Genomic DNA, 21,864 nt, shown 5'->3' with positions numbered 1-21,864 from the left:
TGTTTTAGCAATATTTGTAGATATACTTTGAAGTGATCCTCTCAAACTAACATGATTTGTTCTCTGCTGCATCAAACTTGCATACAGTGACTGGAATACTTTTGGCATTTCGAGAACATCTCTAGCTTTTCATGTTTTGCTTGGCTAGTACTGCTGGACACTAAAGTGACACAGACATAGCAAGGTTAAATAACTAAATTGCGTTGTGAAGGATAATAAACGTTCTTTCCTAAATTTATGGCATCTATTTTTCACTTTTATAAAAGTGTATTATTCATTACATTTTAGAAGAAGTATTTTGATTTGTGTGGAGTGTGCATGTCCTCCCCGTGGTTGAGTGGCCTTCGAAAGACATGTGTGAATGGGCATGCCTTCATTGAAGGCTGGGCGTCGAGCTGGCACCTCGGCACTGTAAAAATCTACTGCCAATCATTAGCGGACCGGAGTTCCGCTGTGGCGACCGCTAACCAGGAAAAGCCGAAAGAAGAAGAAGTATGTATCCTTCAAACACCCATCCTGATATTAGTCAGTAACCTGGAAACTTCCAGTGTTCAACTGGGAGCACAAGAATGAAGAATGTACACCTGAAGTCACTGATATTCTCATTACTGGTTTTAAATGCAATAAGATGTGACACCACATTTAATTCTTGGATTTCCTCAGTACTCCCATATGGTGATGGTGTAGAATGGTGCTTTTATACTGTCTCACTACCACATAGCGTTTACTGATATAGAAAAGACAGTTGTGTAACATGCACTTACCATAACAGTAGATGTTTGAATCCCCTATTCTTGCAGTAGCCTTTAGCCTATTTAGGCTGTATTTTGCCAAAGATAAAATAACTGGCCAGCTTCACAAAGCTCTGGCTCCCTCTCACACCTTCACTCTGACTGCTGATCGAACAACCCATTTGTGTGTGGGGGGGGGTCAGCTTTCTGAGTGACAATTAGTTCAGAATTACTTCAGGACTTTAGTGCCCATAAGAATAGCAGCATTCTATTACAAAAAAAAAAAAACTATAATAGAAACAAAAAAGTTATATCTCAACCAAGAAACTATGTACACTAGGGGGGATGCTGCTACTGCAGCAGTGAAGAATTTGAACGTCTGTTGTTAAGGTAAGGGCAACTTACATAACTGTACTATATTCTGCAGTAGCCATTGGCAATTTGAGTTGATTACCAAAGCTTATCCAACCTGGGGGAGGAGGAAGGCTGTGGAATCAGGAGCCCCTGGAGAATAGTCCTAGCAAAATCAGCCATGGACCTGAAAATGGATCCCGTTTGTAATGCTTTGTAAAAATATGTGCAGTGGACCTTGTAATTGCCTCTAGAATGCTGCTAGAGTGCACCCCTTTCCAATATGTCACAGAAGAAACTCAGACTCTAGTAGAATGAATTCAGTAGTGGGAATAAGAAAAGATTTAATAAGGAACAACTAACTGTAATTGTCTAAACTGGCACAGGTTGCCATTTTCCAGTCCTATTCTAGGAATTCCACAGCTGTACAGATTTTCAGAAGGACTTACTAGTGACAATATAACACCGGAGTTACAAAAGCTTTATCAGAAACCATTATCCCTCTGTTTTAGATTCTGAAAGAAACGAGGGAGCTAGAAGGCTAGATCCAAGGTACAATCTGAAAGTAGTAAGGGCATTGTTACAGATAACCCTGTAACCCTGGAAAAGCAAAAAAGGTTAACCCACTGTGAATAGTTTTACTCTTTTGCAGATGTCAGAGCAATAAACCATTTACTCTACCAAAAGATGAACCCAAAGCAAACCGAATAGATGTTTTAAATGTATACAGAAGTAACTTTCCCTTCAGAAAGTAAAGATCCAAGTTAAATGTCACCTGAATAACAGGTGAGCGTATGTATCACTGGAAAAATCCTGGTGTAGAACAGCTTGAGTTAAGAGTAAAATGAAGAGGAGGATCCATGGACAGACATGCTGAAATGGCTGATAAATAACCTTTATATATATATATATATATATATATATATATATATATATATATGTATGTATATATATATATATATATATATGTAAATATATATTATATAATACATAATTATGTACTTCCACGGTGGTACAGCGGTAGCGTTGTTACCTCACAGCAAGAGGTTCTTCCGTTCGATTCTTGGCTGGGCTTGGGAGTGCCTTCTGTGTGGAGTCTGCATGTCCTACCCGTGGTTGGGTAGCATTCGAAAGCCATACGTGCGTAAATGGGAATGCCTTCGTTGAAGGTTGGGCGTCAAGCTGGCACCTTGGCGTTTCGTAAAAATCTACTGCCAATCATTAGCGGACCGGAGTTCCGCTGTGATGACCCCTTACCGGGAAACAGCCGAAAGACAACCATAATGCATAATTATAATTATAATATACAATGTTATATATATTTGATATATAACAGGCCACAGGATAGTAAATCACACAAGCCATTGTAACCAGCCTCTATATGGGCTAAGACCTGATGTATCCCTGTTCATGTACCACATCACAGTGGCATTGTCTGTAATCACCTGTAATAATCCTGTAGACCACAGGTCATGAAGACATTTTATAGCATGGATCATAACTAATATCTCTTTGACATTTATGTGCTTTGGCCTGTCTGAACGTCCCACAGGCCTTCCACTTTTACCGTATAGAAACTGCTCTGTAAGCAAAAACTGAGGCATTGTATTGCTTCCATCAGTTGTGGTTCTTTCTTTATAAAGCCAAAAAATGGAATCTGAAAATCCCAGAGGATAAGAATTATGAGTCCACATTTTTAATTTTGGTACGTTCACAAACAGTTGAGAAAGGAAAGATGTCATTTCTTAGATCACTGTTGCAGTACTCCAAACTGTTTTTTTATCTCAACAAATAACCCTGATGTCTGGCCAAAGCCAAAACCTTCCATGGAGCCATACTAATTACTTAAGCCTGTATGAGTATGAAAAATGTCAGACTATCTCAACACCAGTCTGAATGCAGGTATTGTTCTATTCTACACATGGTCATTGGTTTCTTTTGTGTCTTCACTTGCTCAGATCAGATCCCCTTTGGGGAACCTTCCTTTTTTTCTTCTTCTTTGGCTTTATATTGATTTAAACTATTAAATGCCAGCTAAGATGGGAAAGTGTGATTGTGGCAGACAGATTCCTTATAAGGATCAACACTTCTACTGCCATTTTATCTTGGCAAAAAACATAATTATAAAAACTGCAATATTTGTCGATCATATATATATTAAAAACCCTGCAAACATGTCTTTCCTTTCTTAATTAACTATAGACCCAGCACTTTTAAGCTCCTTGCCCAGACTAAAATGATGGATCTATGATGCCTGAAGTCCTGTTCATTCCAAAAAAAGAAATTCAAATGTGCAAGGCCTAACCCATCATCTGCTCAGTCAGACTCAGACGTACTCACTAAAACATGTAATATATTCGACTTCTTCTCAGGCTTCTGCTACTGCAACCTTGACAGAGGCTGGCATGGCTTCTGATTCTTGCACATCCAATGTGACTGACCTTACTTATACAGTAAGATGTGGGAAGCTCAGTTTATAATTTCAAATGGACCTGAGGGCATTTCCCAAATATTAGTTTGGGAAGAGGTGCCTGGGTCTTTAATAGAAGTTTACCATGGGTTAGATCCATCATGATTTATTAAAGTGGGTGCCACTTCCAAGAAGAAGAAACAATAAATGAAAAATGTTTCTTCTCCACAGATGTCCCAGGAAAAAGAATGAATGGATTTTCCCAAGGCCTATTTAAGTCCATCTTGGCTCTCAAGCCATCTTTCTTTTTTTTTCTTTTTTTTTTTTTCTTTGCTTTTCCTTTCTTTTCTGCTCTGACCCCTTTTACTACTCAGAAAAAAACATCTTGAGTCTTATTGTGAGGAAGATGAGGCAGAGTATGATTTGGATGAACATTCCCTAGCTTACTCACCCCAGATTCATTCCCCATGACAAGTTGCCTCTTTGTATGAGGATATTTTATCCGCTAATTCTTCTGGAAAGTAAATTTCCTTTGGGAAAACCATAACTAAGATGATGCAGCATTTTGAGTGGGAATCCACATAAATATCTGATGTACAAAAAACATATTAAAGATTTACTAGTGGTTGGCACCTCTACACCTGCACCTGCCCCTCCAGTATTGGAGGCTTTTATGCTTGCTTTTACATCCACTTCTACTGCACCTGACATTCAACGGACAGCACGTAAAAGACATGTTAGATTCTATAAAGTATCTAAAGATTTAAAAGTTCCTATATAAAAATGCATTAGCAGACACCTCTGCTTTTTCTGTTTTCACAGAAAAGTCACCTAAACTTTTATCTGCTGCTAATGCCCCACCTTTGGAAAAAGATACTAAGACTGGACAGATATGGAAAGGTGTACACCTCCTGCACCCTGAAGTTTAGAGCTGTGAATTACCTAATTCAAATGACAAAATATTTGTTGTCTCCTTTGACTGACTTGAATAAAACGTTGTCTTCTCTGGAAGTGCCTGGCATTAATAACCATCAGGCTATTTCTATGGTGGCTCAGATTACTCAGGCTACAAGGTATAGCATTAAGTGCAATTATGATGCAGTGATGGCGTCATCCAGAGCAACTGCTACTGGATCTGTCATTACAAGGAATGCATTGCTTCATTCCCAGTGCTTGCCTGATGGCATTAAAGCTAAGCTCTTGGATTCTTCTCTTAAGCAAAACCTATTATTTGGCCCTGAAGTGGCCAACTTGTTTAAATCCTTGCAAGACCAAGAAAAAATTCTGTAAGATTTCAGACACATTTTCCTGTCTACTGTCTCCAGTATCAGAGAAACTGTCAGGCTAAGCCCACTTACTTCTGTCACAGAGACTGTAGGTCCACACAGAAGGGCAGAAAAATGAATGGAAAGAGATTTCAGGACAAACCTTCCAGAGACTGCATATCTGGGAAACCTCAATTTCCAGACAGTTGTGTCTGACTGTTTTATTTTTTTTCTCCTCCTCCTCCGGTCCCCTTCTGTCCATCCCGCCTCCTATGAAAAAGACTGACCTCATCATTTTTTGCTTGGCAGCTGATAGCTTCAGACAGATGGCTCCTTTCCATTCTCCAACATCGTTACAGAATGACTTGGAAGGAGATTCCAGCATTCAAAGGTACTCTACCTTCCCCTAATAATCAGGTAAATGTCTTGTCTCATATTCTACAGGCTCTCTGTGAATGCACATGATCCATAATGCTATGTAGAGAAACGTTTTTATTACAGACTTTTGCTGGTGCCCAGAAAAAAAGAAAAATGGGGACCCATATTACATTTGTCTCATCTTAATACTTCCCTGGAGGTGCCCTCATTCAAAATGTTGTGTCTGCAGACTCTTATCCTATGTTTGTGCACTTTTTTCTGTATTTGTGGGCATTTCTTAGGGTTTGTGAACTTTTTCCAAGAATCTCTGATACCACAGGAGTTTTACCTTTTGTTGTAAAGCATTAGTTACTGCACTTGAGCTCAAAACAAGTTAATTTCACATTAAGAGGGCTTTTATTTTGCATTGTGGTGATGGCAGAGGGCTAATTCAACCCATCTGAGTTGGAAGCTGTTGGTGGAAGGCTTATTGTGTGTTTATCTGATTGGCCTGAGTGCGTAACTGTGTAAAAGTCTTTCATCCTGCCCATATTTCTGCATGTGTGAACATTTCTCATAGTTTGTGAACTTATTTCCAAAGATTCCTGATACTACAAGAGTTCTGCCTTTTGTTGTAAAGCATTTGTTACTGCATTTGAACTCAAAACTAATTTGTTTTACATTGAGTGCTTTTCTGCACTTTGGTGGGAGCAGAGAGCTGATTAAACCCTTCTGAGTTCAGAACTGCTTGTGAAAGGCTTATTGTGTGCTTATTTGATTGGCCTGAAGGTTTAACTGTGTAAATGTCTTCCAACCCACTGGTATAAAAGCCTTATATTGTTGCAACTATTTATTCAGATCTTCCCTGTGCCTGGCTTGGACACCTGTGGCCACAAGACATTGGATTGCTTCTAAAACCATCTGTGGACCTACAAAGCTGATATAAGTATGTATAGATATATATATATATATATATATATATATTTATATATATATCTTGATCGAAATTACAAAATCTCAAACAAGAAACATAACAACCCACTTAAGCGAAAGTGCACAACATCAAAAGTGCACTTACGCTTAAGCCGATCGTCAAAAAATAAAAAAAAATTTAAAACTGTTTATACAGGGGGCAAGCCCCCCTGTACCCCCTATGTGGGGGGCTGTGCCTCCCACACACAACCTACTTAAATATACCAACTCCGAGATCACACTACAGTGGGGAAAAGGATATATTTCCTTATTCCCACTGTAACCAGGTTAAGTGAAAGTACACTTTCAATATAGTACACTTTCGCATAAGTGGGTCGAGTCTTCTGTTACTCGACAAACTGTGTTGTCAGTTAACAGAAGTAGACCCATAAATATATATATATATATATATATATATATATATATATATATATATATATATAGGTTTGCTATCAAAACTTGGTAACTACATCAGTTGATCTGCATGTGGTCGACTTGCAGTTTTCAAGTTGGCAGAATGTCAAACCAGAATCGCTCAACTACACTACAGTAAATGGGTAGTGTAGGTCCATCATTTCGGCTCGAGATTGTGCAGGGAGATAGTGATTCAGTGAGGAACAGGGGATTAGCCCATTTCCTCACTGTAGTCTGATCTCAGAGTTGGTATATTTAATGTGCAGGGGGTGTGGGGTAGGGGGTGCAGGGGGGGGGCTTAGCCCCCTTGCAAAATAGTAGAATTAACATACTGTTGACTGTAGAGTTCAATGCTACGTTAATGTGCATAGCAGGAGGCTTGTTATAACTGTTTCAATGCTATTTACCACTTCTGTGCTGCATTTATTGATTTGATTGAATTTATCACTGTTTTCAATTTGCACTTTTTAAAGAAATGCCGTCTGTTTGTTACTGTACCACTCTTATGTTGCTTTAGCAGTATTCTGATATGTCTTAACCTCCTCTGATACTGCAAAAGCTGTCTTGAGTTTGCCAAAATATTTTTAAATTTTGCAAAGTTTTTCTGTGTTTGTAGAATATCTCCTAAGTTTGCACACTTTTTTGTATTTGAGAACATTTCTCAGGGTGTGTGAAGTTATTCCAAAGGATTTCTGATACTGCAGGAGTTCTGCCTTTTGTTGTAAAGCATTTGCACTTGAGATCAAAACCAGTTAGTTTTAGATTAAGAGGGTTTTTCTTTACTTTACTTTACTTGCTAACAAAGGGAGGAGGTGTCTCAGTGTTTATAAACGATAAGTACACTACTAAACTGGTCCATCAACATAACTCGCTAACAAAGGGAGGAGGTGTCTCAGTGTTTATAAACAATAAGTACACTACTAAACTGGTCCATCAACAAAACTCGCTAACAAAGGGAGGAGGTGTCTCAGTGTTTATAAACGATAAGTACACTACTAAACTGGTCCATCAACATAACTCGCTAACAAAGGGAGGAGGTGTCTCAGTGTTTATAAATAAGTACACTACTAAACTGGTCCATCAACATAACTCGCTAACAAAGGGAGGAGGTGTCTCAGTGTTTATAAACGATAAGTACACTACTAAACTGGTCCATCAACATAAATCGCTAACAAAGGGAGGAGGTGTCTCAGTGTTTATAAATGATAAGTACACTACTAAACTGGTCCATCAACATAACTTGCTAACAAAGGGAGGAGGTGTCTCAGTGTTTATAAACGATAAGTACACTACTAAACTGGTCCATCAACATAACTCGCTAACAAAGGGAGGAGGTGTCTCAGTGTTTATAAACGATAAGTACACTACTAAATTGGTTCATCAACATAACTCGCTAACAAAGGGAGGAAGTGTCACAGTGTTTATAAATGATAATTACACTATTAAACTGGTCCATCAACATAACTCGCTAACAAAGGGAGGAGGTGTCTCAGTGTTTATAAATGATAAGTACACTACTAAACTGGTCCATCAACATAACTCGCTAACAAAGGGAGGAGGTGTCTCAGTGTTTATAAACGATAAGTACACTACTAAACTGGTCCATCAACATAACTCGCTAACAAAGGGAGGAGGTGTCTCAGTGTTTATAAACGATAAGTACACTACTAAACTGGTCCATCAACATAACTCGCTAACAAAGGGAGGAGGTGTCTCAGTGTTTATAAATAAGTACACTACTAAACTGGTCCATCAACATAACTCGCTAACAAAGGGAGGAGGTGTCTCAGTGTTTATAAATAAGTACACTACTAAACTGGTCCATCAACATAACTCGCTAACAAAGGGAGGAGGTGTCTCAGTGTTTATAAACGATAAGTACACTACTAAACTGGTCCAACAACATAAATCGCTAACAAAGGGAGGAGGTGTCTCAGTGTTTATAAATGATAAGTACACTACTAAACTGGTCCATCAACATAATTCACTAACAAAGGGAGGAGGTGTCTCAGTGTTTATAAACGATAAGTACACTACTAAACTGGTCCATCAACATAACTCGCTAACAAAGGGAGGAGGTGTCTCAGTGTTCATAAATAAGTACACTACTAAACTGGTCCATCAACATAACTTGCTAACAAAGGGAGGAGGTGTCTCAGTGTTTATAAACGATAAGTACACTACTAAACTGGTCCATCAACATAAATCGCTAACAAAGGGAGGAGGTGTCTCAGTGTTTATAAATGATAAGTACACTACTAAACTGGTCCATCAACATAACTTGCTAACAAAGGGAGGATGTGTCTCAGTGTTTATAAACGATAAGTACACTACTAAACTGGTCCATCAACATAACTCGCTAACAAAGGGAGGAAGTGTCACAGTGTTTATAAATGATAATTACACTACTAAACTGGTCCATCAACATAACTCGCTAACAAAGGGAGGAGGTGTCTCAGTGTTTATAAACGATAAGTACACTAGTAAACTGGTCCATCAACATAACTCGCTAACAAAGGGAGGAGGTTTCTCAGTGTTTATAAACGATAAGTACACTACTAAACTGGTCCATCAACATAAATCGCTAACAAAGGGAGGAGGTGTCTCAGTGTTTATAAATGATAAGTACACTACTAAACTGGTCCATCAACATAACTTGCTAACAAAGGGAGGAGGTGTCTCAGTGTTTATAAACGATAAGTACACTACTAAACTGGTCCATCAACATAACTCGCTAACAAAGGGAGGAGGTGTCTCAGTGTTTATAAACGATAAGTACACTACTAAACTGGTCCATCAGTTGGGAGGGTGGCCTAATGGTTAAGGTGTTTGCCTTACAAACACAAGGTACAGGGTTTGAATCTCACAGGGGACAACTGGCTAGGCTTAAAATGGCTCACAAGGGCAGTTAGCCTAGTATTAACCTATGAACCTATGAACCATCAACATAACTCGCTGACAAAGGGAGGAAGTGTCACAGTGTTTATAAATGATAATTACACTACTAAACTGGTCCATCAACATAACTCGCTAACAAAGGGAGGAGGTGTCTCAGTCTTTATAAATGATAAGTACACTACTAAACTGGTCCATCAACATAACTCGCTAATAAAGGGAGGAGGTGTCTCAGTGTTTATAAACGATAAATACACTACTAAACTGGTCCATCAACATAACTCGCTAACAAAGCGAGGAGGTGTCTCAGTGTTTATAAATGATAAGTACACTACTAAACTGGTCCATCAACATAACTCGCTAACAAAGGGAGGAGGTGTCTCAGTGCTTATAAATGATAAGTACACTACTAAACTGGTCCATCAACATAACTCGCTTGAGCTGCTCCATGCCCAACTAACCATAGGTGTGACACCCCCCCATCATATCCTTGCTAGCTACAAATCCCCCTAACATGAGTCTGGAAAACAATACCTCCTACCTAAACCTACTGGTATATCTTGATATTCAGTCTAACACCATACTTAGGGGTGACTTCAACTACCCCTCCATAAACTGGGAGACTTATATGACCCATAATTCAGTTGATCAGAGGTTTTTGGACTTGGCCAATGCAAACATCCTGAAGCAACTAGTTAGCTCCCCAACTAGATGTACAAATATCCTACACCTAATACTCACAAACATGGAGAGATACTGTTCCATCCCATGTATTAACTCCTTGCTGGTAGGATCTAACCACAAAATGATATCCTTTAATATTAAAACCTGTTATGAACTTTGCTATAGCCAGTTCCCTCAAGCTAAGTGGCAGCTTATTAAACTTCCAGGCCCCTCCAAACTCGAATGACACTGAGTCCTATTGTGAGCTTTACATAGAAACACTGTACAACTACATTCATAGCTGCATAGAAGAGACAGTGCCTGCCTGAGTCAAATATATGATTACTGGCAAAAATAAATCCCCATGGTGGATCCCTAGCATAAATAGACTATTCAACAAAAGGAAAAAAATCCTCTTCAAAGCCAGAAGGAACAGACAAAACAGGGCAAAATGACTCTCACCAGTATAAACAAACAAATTAAAGAGCTGGTCAAGTCAGCTAAAACAAACTATGAGGCAAAGATAGCCTCCCAGGTGTAAGATAACCATAAGGCTTTTTTAATTATGTTTGCAACCTCAGGGGAAACACTCAGCAATGTGCCGAGTTAATCTTGAATGGAATCACTTATGCCCACCCTGAAACTATAGCGAATTGCTGGCCAACAAGTTCATTTCAAACTTTCCCTCCCATCACCTCCTACCACACCCAAAGAAATACCTGCAACCCCACCCCTATTGGTCACTATGAGGGAATGGGTTCTTATTGCTCTTGCTAAAGCCAAAAACACAGCCTCCATGTGTCCTGACAATATTCCAGAATGCTTCATAAATAGCTTAAAACATAATCTATCAGGGCCACTAGAAACCCTGTTTAACCACAACCTCCAGATGGCCTTTGCCCAGAGGAATGAAGGACTGCAACAGTTGTCCCTCTGCACAAAGGGGGCCCATCAACTGACCCAGGGAACTACAGACCCATAAGCTTAACCAGCCTTAACTACAAGGCAATGGAGGGAATTATCATGGACTTGATGAATAATGACATAGGAACTCTCCAAATGCTGGACCAGACCCAATTTGGCTTTGTCAAAGGGAGATCTTGACTACTCAGTCTGGTGGATTTCCTCAAGAATGTCACCAGGGCCATAGATGAGGGTAAAATGGTACACACCGCTTATCAGTGGTACACACCGCTTATCTAGACCTGGCCAAAGCTTTCAACACAACCCCCACTCAAGGATTATAGATAGGCTTACAGAGTTAGGCATAAACCCCCTACATTGTCAGATGGATAGCCAACTGGCTCACTGACAGGACAGGACACATTGTCCAGATACGCGAATCCACTTCTGATAAGAAACCTGTAACTAGCAGTGTCCAACAAGACTCAGTGTTGGCACCCCACCTATTTGGTATTTACCCCGTAGAGGTGGTTACTGACTTGAAACTGTAGTTTTATTGGCCACTAGGGGTCATTTCCATAACTCCTTCATCTTCCTCTCTTAAAACCTAGTTGCCTCGTGGTTTGGGCGTCTTTTCAGGCTTGTTGGCTGTTAGTGAAGCACCCTCCAAGAGGAAAAAACGCTGAGAGAAGAAGGGAGCCACTTTTGAGATTTTAAGTATTTTTCTCTGTTTATTTGCTAAGTTTTTCTGCATAGCTGCCTAGCTTGAGCATTTTCTGGCTTGTTAAACTTGATTTCTGTATTAGTAGCTGTATTTAGAGCACAACCAAAAGCTGTTTGCTGAATTTCCTGTTTGCACTTAATTTTAAATAGTTTTTTTCTTAAAACTTGCATATTTTCTGTCCTTGACCTAGCACTCTTGTGTGGGGTCATTTACTGCACTGTTATGACTTGATATTACTTGTGAACCTTTGCTATCTCTGTAAAAAACAAAAACAAAAAAAAAAATCTTGCTTTTTCCCACTTTTCTGAGAGTTAAAAAAGTTCAGTTACAGGCTTGCTGTTCCTGAACTGTTTGAAAGTTTCTGTGAGGCCATTTTTGCTTGGGCTGAAGGAGGGTCTCTCTGTTGATCAGTGGCAGTGACTAACATTGAGCAGCTTCCCTGCCCCCGTGAGGTGGTTACTGACTTGAAACTGTAGTTTTATTGGCCACTAGGGGTCATTTCCATAACTCCTTCATCTTCCTCTCTTAAAACCTAGTTGCCTCGTGGTTTGGGCGTCTTTTCAGGCTTGTTGGCTGTTGGTGAAGCACCCTCCAAGAGGAAAAACACTGAGAGAAGAAGGAGCCACTTTTGAGATTTTAAGTATTTTTTCTCTGTTTATTTGCTAAGTTTTTCTGCATAGCTGCCTAGCTTGAGCATTTTCTGGCTTGTTAAACTTGATTTCTGTATTAGTAACTGTATTTAGAGCACAACCAAAAGCTGTTTGCTGAATTTCCTGTTTGCACTTAATTTTAAATCGTTTTTCTTAAAACTTGCATATTTTCTGTCCTTGACCTAGCACTCTTGTGTGGGGTCATTTACTGCACTGTTATAACTTGATATTACTTGTGAACCTCTGCTATCTCTGTAAAAAAACAAAAACAAAAAAAAAATCTTGCTTTTTCCCACTTTTCTGAGAGTTAAAAGTTCAGTTACAGGCTTGCTGTTCCTGAACTGTTTGAAAGTTTCTGTGAGGCCATTTTGCTTTGGCTGAAGGAGGGTCTCTCTGTTGATCAGTGGCAGTGACTAACATTGAGCAGCTTCCCTGCCCCCGTAGAGGTGGTTACTGACTTGAAACTGTAGTTTTATTTTCCCTTTTGGGTCTATTCCTGCTTCTTTCCAGCCCCTGCTATCAAGCACGCTTTAACGTGCTTTAGCGATTAGCGGAGTTGCCACTAGAGCAGCATCGGGCAGCGCCGGTTAAACAAGGTTAAACTCTTTCTGGCTCCAGAAAGTCTGTTCTTCAATTTTTCCCTTAGAACTGCTCTGTTAGGAACCTAAACAGTTTACACCTACACTAAAAAGTGCAGCACTTGTTCCAAATAGCTTTTTCTGCTCAAAAAGCTCAGCACTTGTCTTATAAGCATATCCCTTGTCTTATAAGCATTCTCTTTGCAGGTCAAGCACTCCTATATTATACAAATCTCTCACTAGCAAAACCCCCCAGGAGTGCCCACGTCCCTGCTAAGCCCACTACTTTTCTGTCTCATACCAACTCATAATTCTTTCTAGCATGTCGAAGGGTCAGATGCTGGCGTCCTCTCCTGCCCAGTTGGTGAATCTGGGAATTCTGAGACAATGTTACAATTGCCTCATGTACACGGACAACCCTCTCCTCCTCCCATGTAACACTAACACTTGTGAGAGATTCAGCTATTTAGCCAGACTGGAGGCTGAGCTCTCTCAACTCAGGACTGGCAAGACCAGGCAGGAGGAGAAGGCAACTACACACACCACAATACCAGTCTCACATAACTCAACCACACCACTGAATCAAACACATAAACACACTAAGACATACTCGGAGGCTCTGAGTAAAATTTACCTAAACAGCAGAGGCCTCCAAAGCAGACACCCAAGCAACTGCAAACTCAATACACCACACAAACAACACATAAACAACAAAATCAGTGTGCAAAGCAGTCACTGCCCTTAAGGCCAAATACAACACCAAACATACTTGTCATAGGTGACTCCATAGTCAGACACACTGGCGTCCGCTCACCAGACTGAGTAAGGAGAAGGTCACAGTAAGCTGCCTGTCGGGCGCTAGAATCCGCCACATAACACAAGCACTCAGGTCTCTCAACAGCAGGTACAAGTATGACTCAGTCATTGTCCACGCTGGTGTCAATGACCTGAGACGTACCTCCTTGGACTACATGAAAAGAGACATTGAGGAGCTCTCTGATTATGTAGCCCAGGCAGGTATGACCCTGACCTTGAGCAGTATCCTACCTTCACCTAGAATGATGCCACAATACAGTGATAAGATGATCAGCTTTAATAATTGGCTTAAATTCTGGTGTCATTCAAAGGGGATCCAATGTCTGTCTGCCTGGGATGACATGCTGGACAAGCCACGCTGCTTCGCAAGGGACGGCTTGCACCTGTCACCCCTAGGCTTCCGGATATTGGCAAAGGCTCTTGCCACCCCCATAGTGCCTTTTTTAGGCAAGGCTCAAATTCTAAACCTACCACCCTAGAACACAAAAAGTAAAAGAACTAAGGGTAATGCTGCTCAATGCCAGAAGTCTCAATCTCAAGATGCACGCACTCGGGGCCCTTCTCAGTATGGAGAACATCGATGTCTGTGCTGTGACAGAAACCAGGTTCAAGGCTCCTGAGAGCACCCCAGCACTATCAGGTTTCACCTCATATCATGCATTCCGGCCCCAAAATCCGGACAACACCAAGAAAGGAGGGGGGGTGTCCATATTCATAAAGGACACCCACACCTCAAGGTTGGTGGCAACACACGATGCATCGGAGACCATCCAGGTGCAATTAACCATAGGCAAGACTGCTCTGCAATTTGTAGCATGTTACAGGCCACCCTCTCAAACTCAGGAACCTCACATGGCCTTCCTGAAAACAATGGAGGGGATAAATGTATCTCCAAACACCATCATACTAGGTGACTTCAACTACCCTAATATAGACTGGGAACACTACTCAAGCCCAAACACTCTAGCCCAAAGGTTCCTGGAGTTCATAAACTCAAATGCCATGGAACAACTAGTCACCATCACCATCCCACAAGAGGAGAAAACGTACTTGATCTCATCATCACGAACATGGGATCACAATGTTCAACACCGAAGTATACCCCTCACTGGTGAGATCAGATCATAAACTAATCTCGCTGGAGGTCCTCATCCCGCCCCACCTGAAATAAAAAGACCACAGTGAAAAACTTCTCAAAAGCCGACTTCACACTTCTAAAAACTAGTGTGGTCTCCTTTAAGGCCCCTGAGCCAGTGGTAAACATTACTCAAACCACTGAATCACTTACAAATGCCTTCTACCAGCACCTACAGGACTGCATGGATCAGGCAATCCCAAACAAAACTAAGACTCTTTGTACCAAAGGCAAGCGTCCAGTCTGGTGGACCCCAGCCATAAACAAGCTCTACAACAAAAGGAGGAAGCTACTACAAGATAGAGCAAAATCCTTGAAAGGTAAGACACCTTTGATCATTATAAGTAAAAACTAAGAGCTCTCATAAAATCATCCAAGGCAAATTTTGAGAGAAAAATCGCCAAGGACTCAAAAGACAATCATAAGGCCTTCTTTAGCTATGTTAGAAACCTAGGAGGAAACTCCCAGATATGCTCAGAATTAGTTCAAAATGATGTAAAGATTACTGAACCTACACACATTGCCAACATACTGGCTGACAGGTTCAGTGCAAACTTCTCCCCTCCCCAAAAGGAGAGATATCTATACCAGAGGATTGTAGCCCCAAACATCTCCAACGCCCAGGTGAGAACTGCTCTCTCCAAAGCAAAAAACACAGCATTCATGGGACCGGATGGTGTCCCCGGCTGTGTGCTCCACGAACTCAATGAGGAATTAAACCCGCAGTTAGGACAGCTGTTTAATCTTAGCCTCACCTCAGGATACGTGCAAGGAGTGGCGCACGACTGTGGTCCCACTTCACAAGGGCAGTGCCTCCACCGACCCTGGAAATTACCGTCCCATTAGCTTGACAAGCCTTATCTGCAAAGCCATGGAGAGGATCATAATGGAACTCATAAATAAAGACATAGGGAACTTGCAGACTTTGGATCCAACCCAGTTTGGCTTTGTCAAAGGCAAATCATGCCTTTTAAACTTGGTTGACTTTTTCGAGACAGTCACCAAGGCCATTGATGAGGGAAAGGCAGTCCATACAGCCTAGCTTGACCTGGCAAAGGCCTTCGACACAATACCCCACTCAGGTATCATCGAAAAACTCATCAGCTTGAATGTAAACCCATACATCACAAGATGGGTTGCAAACTGGCTAAGTGACAGAACCCACAGGGTCAGAGTTGCTGGAGCCATGTCAGACTCAAAGCCTGTCACAAGTGGTGTCCCACAGGGCTCAGTCCTGGGTCCACTCTTGTTCGGCATCTACTTTTCTGAAGTACAAGCAAACACAGGAGGGTTATGGCTGACAAAGTTTGCAGATGACTGCAAACTGGGCGCCATAGTCGAAAACACATCTGACACAGATATCCTTCAGAAGGGCCTCACAGAAACGGATAACTGGTGCCAGAGCCATGGCCTAAAGTTAAATGCCAAGAAATGCATAGTCATACCCTTCGGGAAAAACAAGGTTACCCCTAGCTACCATATAGGTGGCAATCCACTGAGCACAGAAGAAGTCATCAGGGATCTGGGGATCCAGGTTGACAGTAGCCTTTCGTTTGACACTCATGCTGCTAAAGTAGTTAGGAAAACCTTCTACATTGCCCACCTGATCATGAAGGGATTCACATCTAGATCAAGGGAGGTCATCGTCCCCCTGTACTCATCACTCATTAGACCTATGATTGAGTACAATGCCCCATTCGGAATGTATCTGACCCGACACCTGCAGCAGCTGGAAAGGCCCCAAAAGTTCCTCACCAAAAGGATAAAGGGTCTCAAAAATATGTCTTATGCTGCCTGACTGAAAGAACTCCAGCTCTATTCAGTCTCATACCGCTTGCTCAGAGGTGACCTGTGCCTGACATATAAGGCCATGTCAAACCCTGATTTGATGAATATGCTTCACCTCAAAAATCTAGATCCCTCAGAACCACAAGGCGGGAGACTTAAACCTTGACACGGTTATTAATAGAACATGCTGGAGGGACAGATTCATCACCCAGAGACTCCCTATGCTGTGGAACAAAATCCCGGTACATGTGAGGCAGAGCACCTCGCTGGCCTTGTTCAAGAGGAATCTTGACCAATGGATGGGGGATCGCAGATATACCCCAGGGATTACTTCAGTGTCACTGCTTGACAGAGGCACAGCAAAATAATAGGCATAGTTTTATTCAAACTAAAGGGGTGGCGAAAGCCAAATAACTATGGGCTAGGCTTATAAATGCCCTTGGGCAGATAGCCTAGTATGAACCTATGAACCTATGAACCTATGAAATGAAGGCCAATGTTGAGGGCCTCTGGCTCACCAAGTTCACCAACAACTGTAAGCTAGGAACAATCATTGAATCCCCAAACAATGCCAACATCCTACAAACAGGCCTAAAAATGACAAATGACTGGTTACAAAACCATGGCCTGAGACTAAATGCTAAAAAACATGTAATCGTACCCTTTCGTAAATCAAATATCCCTACAAATTATAACATTGATAGCACACCCCTAAAAGTAGACTCAGTGGTGAAGGACCTAGAAACACAGATAGATAGTAACATAAAACGTTCACCACCAGGTAGCTACGGTAGTGAGGAAATCCTTTGTGGCTCAACTTATAAGTAAATGCAGGGCATCAAGATCAAAGGAAGTCACAGTGCCCTTGTACTCATCCCTTATACAATGCTCCCTTCTGCATGTACCTAGCCAGGCACTTAGACCAACTGGAGTGGCCTCAGAAGTTTCTCAGTAAAAACATACAAAGCATAAGACATATGTCTTAAGCAGACCAACTAAAGGCCCTATCTCTTTTCTAAGTCTCATATCGTTTATTGAGAAGTTACTTATGCCTGACCTACTAGGCATTCCCTGATCCAGCCCAGATGAATGTGTTACATATTTGCAAGAAAAACTATTCGAAGGTTACACATTCCATGGACCTGAACCTTATTTGTGATTCTAACAGAACTTGCTGTAGAAACAGATTCGTATCCCAAAGGCTACGTAGTCTGTGGAATAAACTTCCCATCTTTGTAAAACAAAACCCATTCCTCTCTCTCTTCAAAAATAATTTGGATGAATGGATGGGGAACCATAAATTCACTCCCAGGGTACAGCCCATGTTCTTTATGGACAGAGGTTGTCTGTAAAATGGCTCAGGGCTCCAACAGCCAAACACCCAGTGCTTGGCACCAGCTAATGCCTTTTGCAGAACTCAGGGAGTTATAATCTTCCCACATCTAGATGGCCCATTAATACTGACATCCTATCAGGAGATCCTTTTACAACATCTCAACTTCACCATCTACCTCCTACAGAGACAGGGGTTCAGGGCAAACTTAAAAAAGATCAGACTGAAAGCTACCCAAGACCTGGTCTTTCTGGGCTGCAGATTAAACATGTGTCTTATGCTGGCATTCTGCCACAAGAGAAGGTACAGACCCTCTCCAACTACTTTCAATTCCTGCTACCCCTTTAATCATGCTGTGCAAAGGAAATTCTTAAGGCCCTGGGATTTGTGGTAGCATCCAAACCCATTGTTCCTTTTTTAAGTCTTCATATGAGAAAGATCAAGAGGTACCTAAATTCTATCTGGTCTCAGCACTGCCATCCTCTGGACACTCAGATTCCACTTCTACCCTTTTTGAAGAAAGATTTTCGGTAATGGATATCTCAGGTAAACCTCATCCTAGGCCTTCTTTCAACCTGGTGGTCCCTTCACAAGACCTGCACACAAATGCCTCAAACTTAGCTTGGGGGGCATGGACAGCCTGAGTTCTGAGGTAATGGTCATGAAATAAAAGGACAGAACACATCAATGTGAAGGAAATACAGGAACTGTCCCTTTAGATTTTTTCTCATACATGGTCTTCAATCCCCCTCAGGATCATCATAGACAACACTACACCAATGTGGTATGAAAACAAACAGATAGTGATCAGATCTTATCAGCTATGCAGACTGACTCCTTTAGTTTTGGAACAGGCTATAAAAGCAAACTTATCCCCCAAGCAATTTACATTCCTTTTCAGGACAATGTCATGGTGGATTTTCTCTGCAGATCCAGGGAGGGCCCTAACAAATGAATGCTAAACAGAGAGGTCTTCCTAGACATAGTTCACAAATGGGGTATCCCTCAGATACACCTACTTACCTCCATTCACAGCAGGACTTACTGCCATCAAGCCTAGGGGATGGATGCCATGTCCTTTCCTTAGGAAGGGAGATTTCTTTACGCCTACATCTAGCGTTTGCTCCCCAAGATTTTGTTAAAGGGACAAAACAAAATCTTGCTAATCTTGTTGGTTGCTCCCATTTGGCCCAGGCAGCACTGGTTCCCCCTTTTTCTACCACCTAGCCAGGGGTCATCACCACAAGTTACCCTATTTTAATTTCTCCAAATCTTTTGGGTTTCTAATACCATGACAGGAATGGACCCCATTCCTAAGTCAAAGTATGATTAAAGTTCATGGAATTAGTATTGTTTCAATCTTTGATGTCAGCTAGAAGTGCTCTTCGCAGCACCCACAATGCACCCAGTAATTACTCCTTCTGCAAGTCATACAGAGTTACATGTATTGGTAACATATCTAAATATTACTGTATATTCCTTTTTATAAGATCCATTGCTCCTACTACTATTGGAATTGCCTGGGTATCTTTCTTCCAAATTGCCCTCATTCTGCCTGCAAATCTTGGTATTTTATGACTTTGTGTCTCTCTGTATGCAAGACGCTGCAGTTGCTGGGTCTAGCAGTTTCAGTGATCGATGCTACTTTTTGTCTTCTTTTCATGTACCAATATATCTGGTTTCCTCGCATCTGTCTTTGAACTGCTGGTAATGGGTGATCTCATGTGATGTAGACTTCATCATTTTCTGTGATGCTTCGTGACTCATATTTCCAGTGTTTTTCACCTACTTCAGTAGTATAATGTTTGCATAATCCCCAGTCCAACAGTCTTGCCACATTATTATGCCTCTCAGTATACAGTGCTTCTGCCATTAGTATGTCACAACCAGCAACAAGGTGTCCAACTGTTTTCAATTCTGTTTTACAAAACCTACATATGTCTGTTTCTCCCACATGTTCAATGGACTTTGTAAAACAGTGTGTACGTAGCCCAGTATCTTGGGCTGCCAATATTAACCTTTCATCTTTTGGTTTAAATTCGCTTCTCCTTAACCATTCTTGCATTCGATCAACATGAGATTGTTCTAGGGGTTTTCTATACTTGCAACTATATGTATTTTCGAAATGATCCTTCACTTTATATTCTTTCTTTTGTTTTTTGGTTTTTTTGCACATTCATCTGCTGGCTGATTTTTATCTACTTCTGGTTTGATTTCCATTCCTGCTTGACGCTGATATGCTTCTGCAAGACTAAGCAGGGAAGTCATCTTAGATTTATTCTCCTCATGTTTTAAAACTTTCACTATGTTTGGGTCTTGTGAGGCCAGCAGATATGTATGCAGTCCAATGATTGCAGATCTATACATGTAATCAAGTTCAAGGAAGCCCATAACTTCTTCAAAACGAGGAATATATATTCTTGGTATACACTGATTTTTATAAATCATTTGATGAGCATGAAGCATCTTTCTTGTTTTTCTGTCTAATCTGCCCAACACCTTTTGGGGCCAGTCAGTCACTCCAAAACTGTAAGTTAGGACAGAAGAAGCAAATTGGTTTATAGCTTGAACTTTGTTCCTAGATGTCAACGCTGTTTTCAGGATTAATTTATTTTTCCTTACTGAATTTTATTCACATTTGTTCATGTTTTATTGTTGATCCTTCATCATTTCCCAAGTATTTATACACTCCGTCTTGCTCAAGTTCTTTTATATCACATTCTTGTCCCAAGGCTGATATGTTCTTGGTACTGCAGCTTTCCTGCTGAGTGGACGTGTCCATGCAAAACAAAGGCTCTCTACTTCATTCCGGTCTTTTATCCCTCAGTCTGGTAGTACAGATGATAGGATTCTGATCCCTTTCAGACACATGATTCTGAGGACATATGATATGTTCTTCAGAAGGCAAGGACACCTATCACTAGAAAGTTTTATATATCCAAACAGAAAAGATTTTCTTCATTGTACAGATAATAAACAGGACCCTACCTAAACTGGGATCCCTACTATCGTCTCTTACTGGTGTGAGCTACTAAAAGCTGGTCTAGCCTACTCCTCAGTTAAGGCACACCTATCAATCATTGCTGCTTGCTTGACTCTAGACCTTTGAACCTAGAAACATTGTGGAGTAGAAGCCTTCCTACCCTTAGTGTAAAGGCACTGGTAATATGACTTGTAGTGAATGCACTGCCCCTTGGATTTAGTTTTGTCGCCCAGTCTCATCTTTAGTCCCAAAATTACCCCTCGTTATGCCTTCAGTAACCCTGTTCAAGTATATATTGGACTAGTGGATGGGAAACTGGAAATTCACACTTGGTCTAAAACCTATGTTTCTGATGGACAGAGGTAGCAGTTACATCATGCCTTAACAAAAACACACCTCTTAAAATAACTTTTAAGGCAAAATAGCTAGTGGGATACATTTGGGTTGCAGAGCTAGGCTTATAAAACCCACAGTGGCTACTAGCCTAGTATGCACCTATAAATCTATGAAGGGGTTGCCTATCCCTTTTTAAAGGATCCCTGTTTTTTATTGTTCCTCTCCTGCTATCTTTTTTTTTGTTACCTGTTTTCCAACAGAAGGTAGAGAATGATTATTTTGTCTTTTGTTAAAGAGAAAAAAAGCAGAGAATTTACGAGATTTTTAATGTGGGTCATGCAAAATCTTAGTAACTCCATGAATTAATTTCCCACTTTCATCAAACTGTTTGATAACCTGAGCAGCAGAAGGGCAAAACAAAACCTCCTTGTTTGCAACAGAGTTTAAATAACAGACTTTACCATAGATGGACACTTTTCAGAAAGTACCCAGGTACACCTTCTCAAAACAATAGCAGTTGTAGTGGCCTTAGACACAATATCTGCACAGTCATACACACC

At 41.0% G+C, this 21,864-nt stretch overlaps 1 protein-coding gene across 1 annotated transcript in view; it reads left to right on the top strand.

Moving 5' to 3' along the window:
* LOC122816125 overlaps window positions 1-21,864 on the top strand; it is a gene marked incomplete in the record, with an annotated part of 1,432,330 nt that overhangs the window by 657,110 nt on the left and 753,356 nt on the right.

The sequence above is a fragment of the Protopterus annectens genome, chromosome 12.part0 (genome assembly GCF_019279795.1).
Source record: "Protopterus annectens isolate FY-2018-M chromosome 12.part0, PAN1.0, whole genome shotgun sequence".
Taxonomy (NCBI): domain Eukaryota; kingdom Metazoa; phylum Chordata; order Ceratodontiformes; family Protopteridae; genus Protopterus; species Protopterus annectens.
This window is presented reverse-complemented; position numbering and strand designations above follow the sequence as displayed.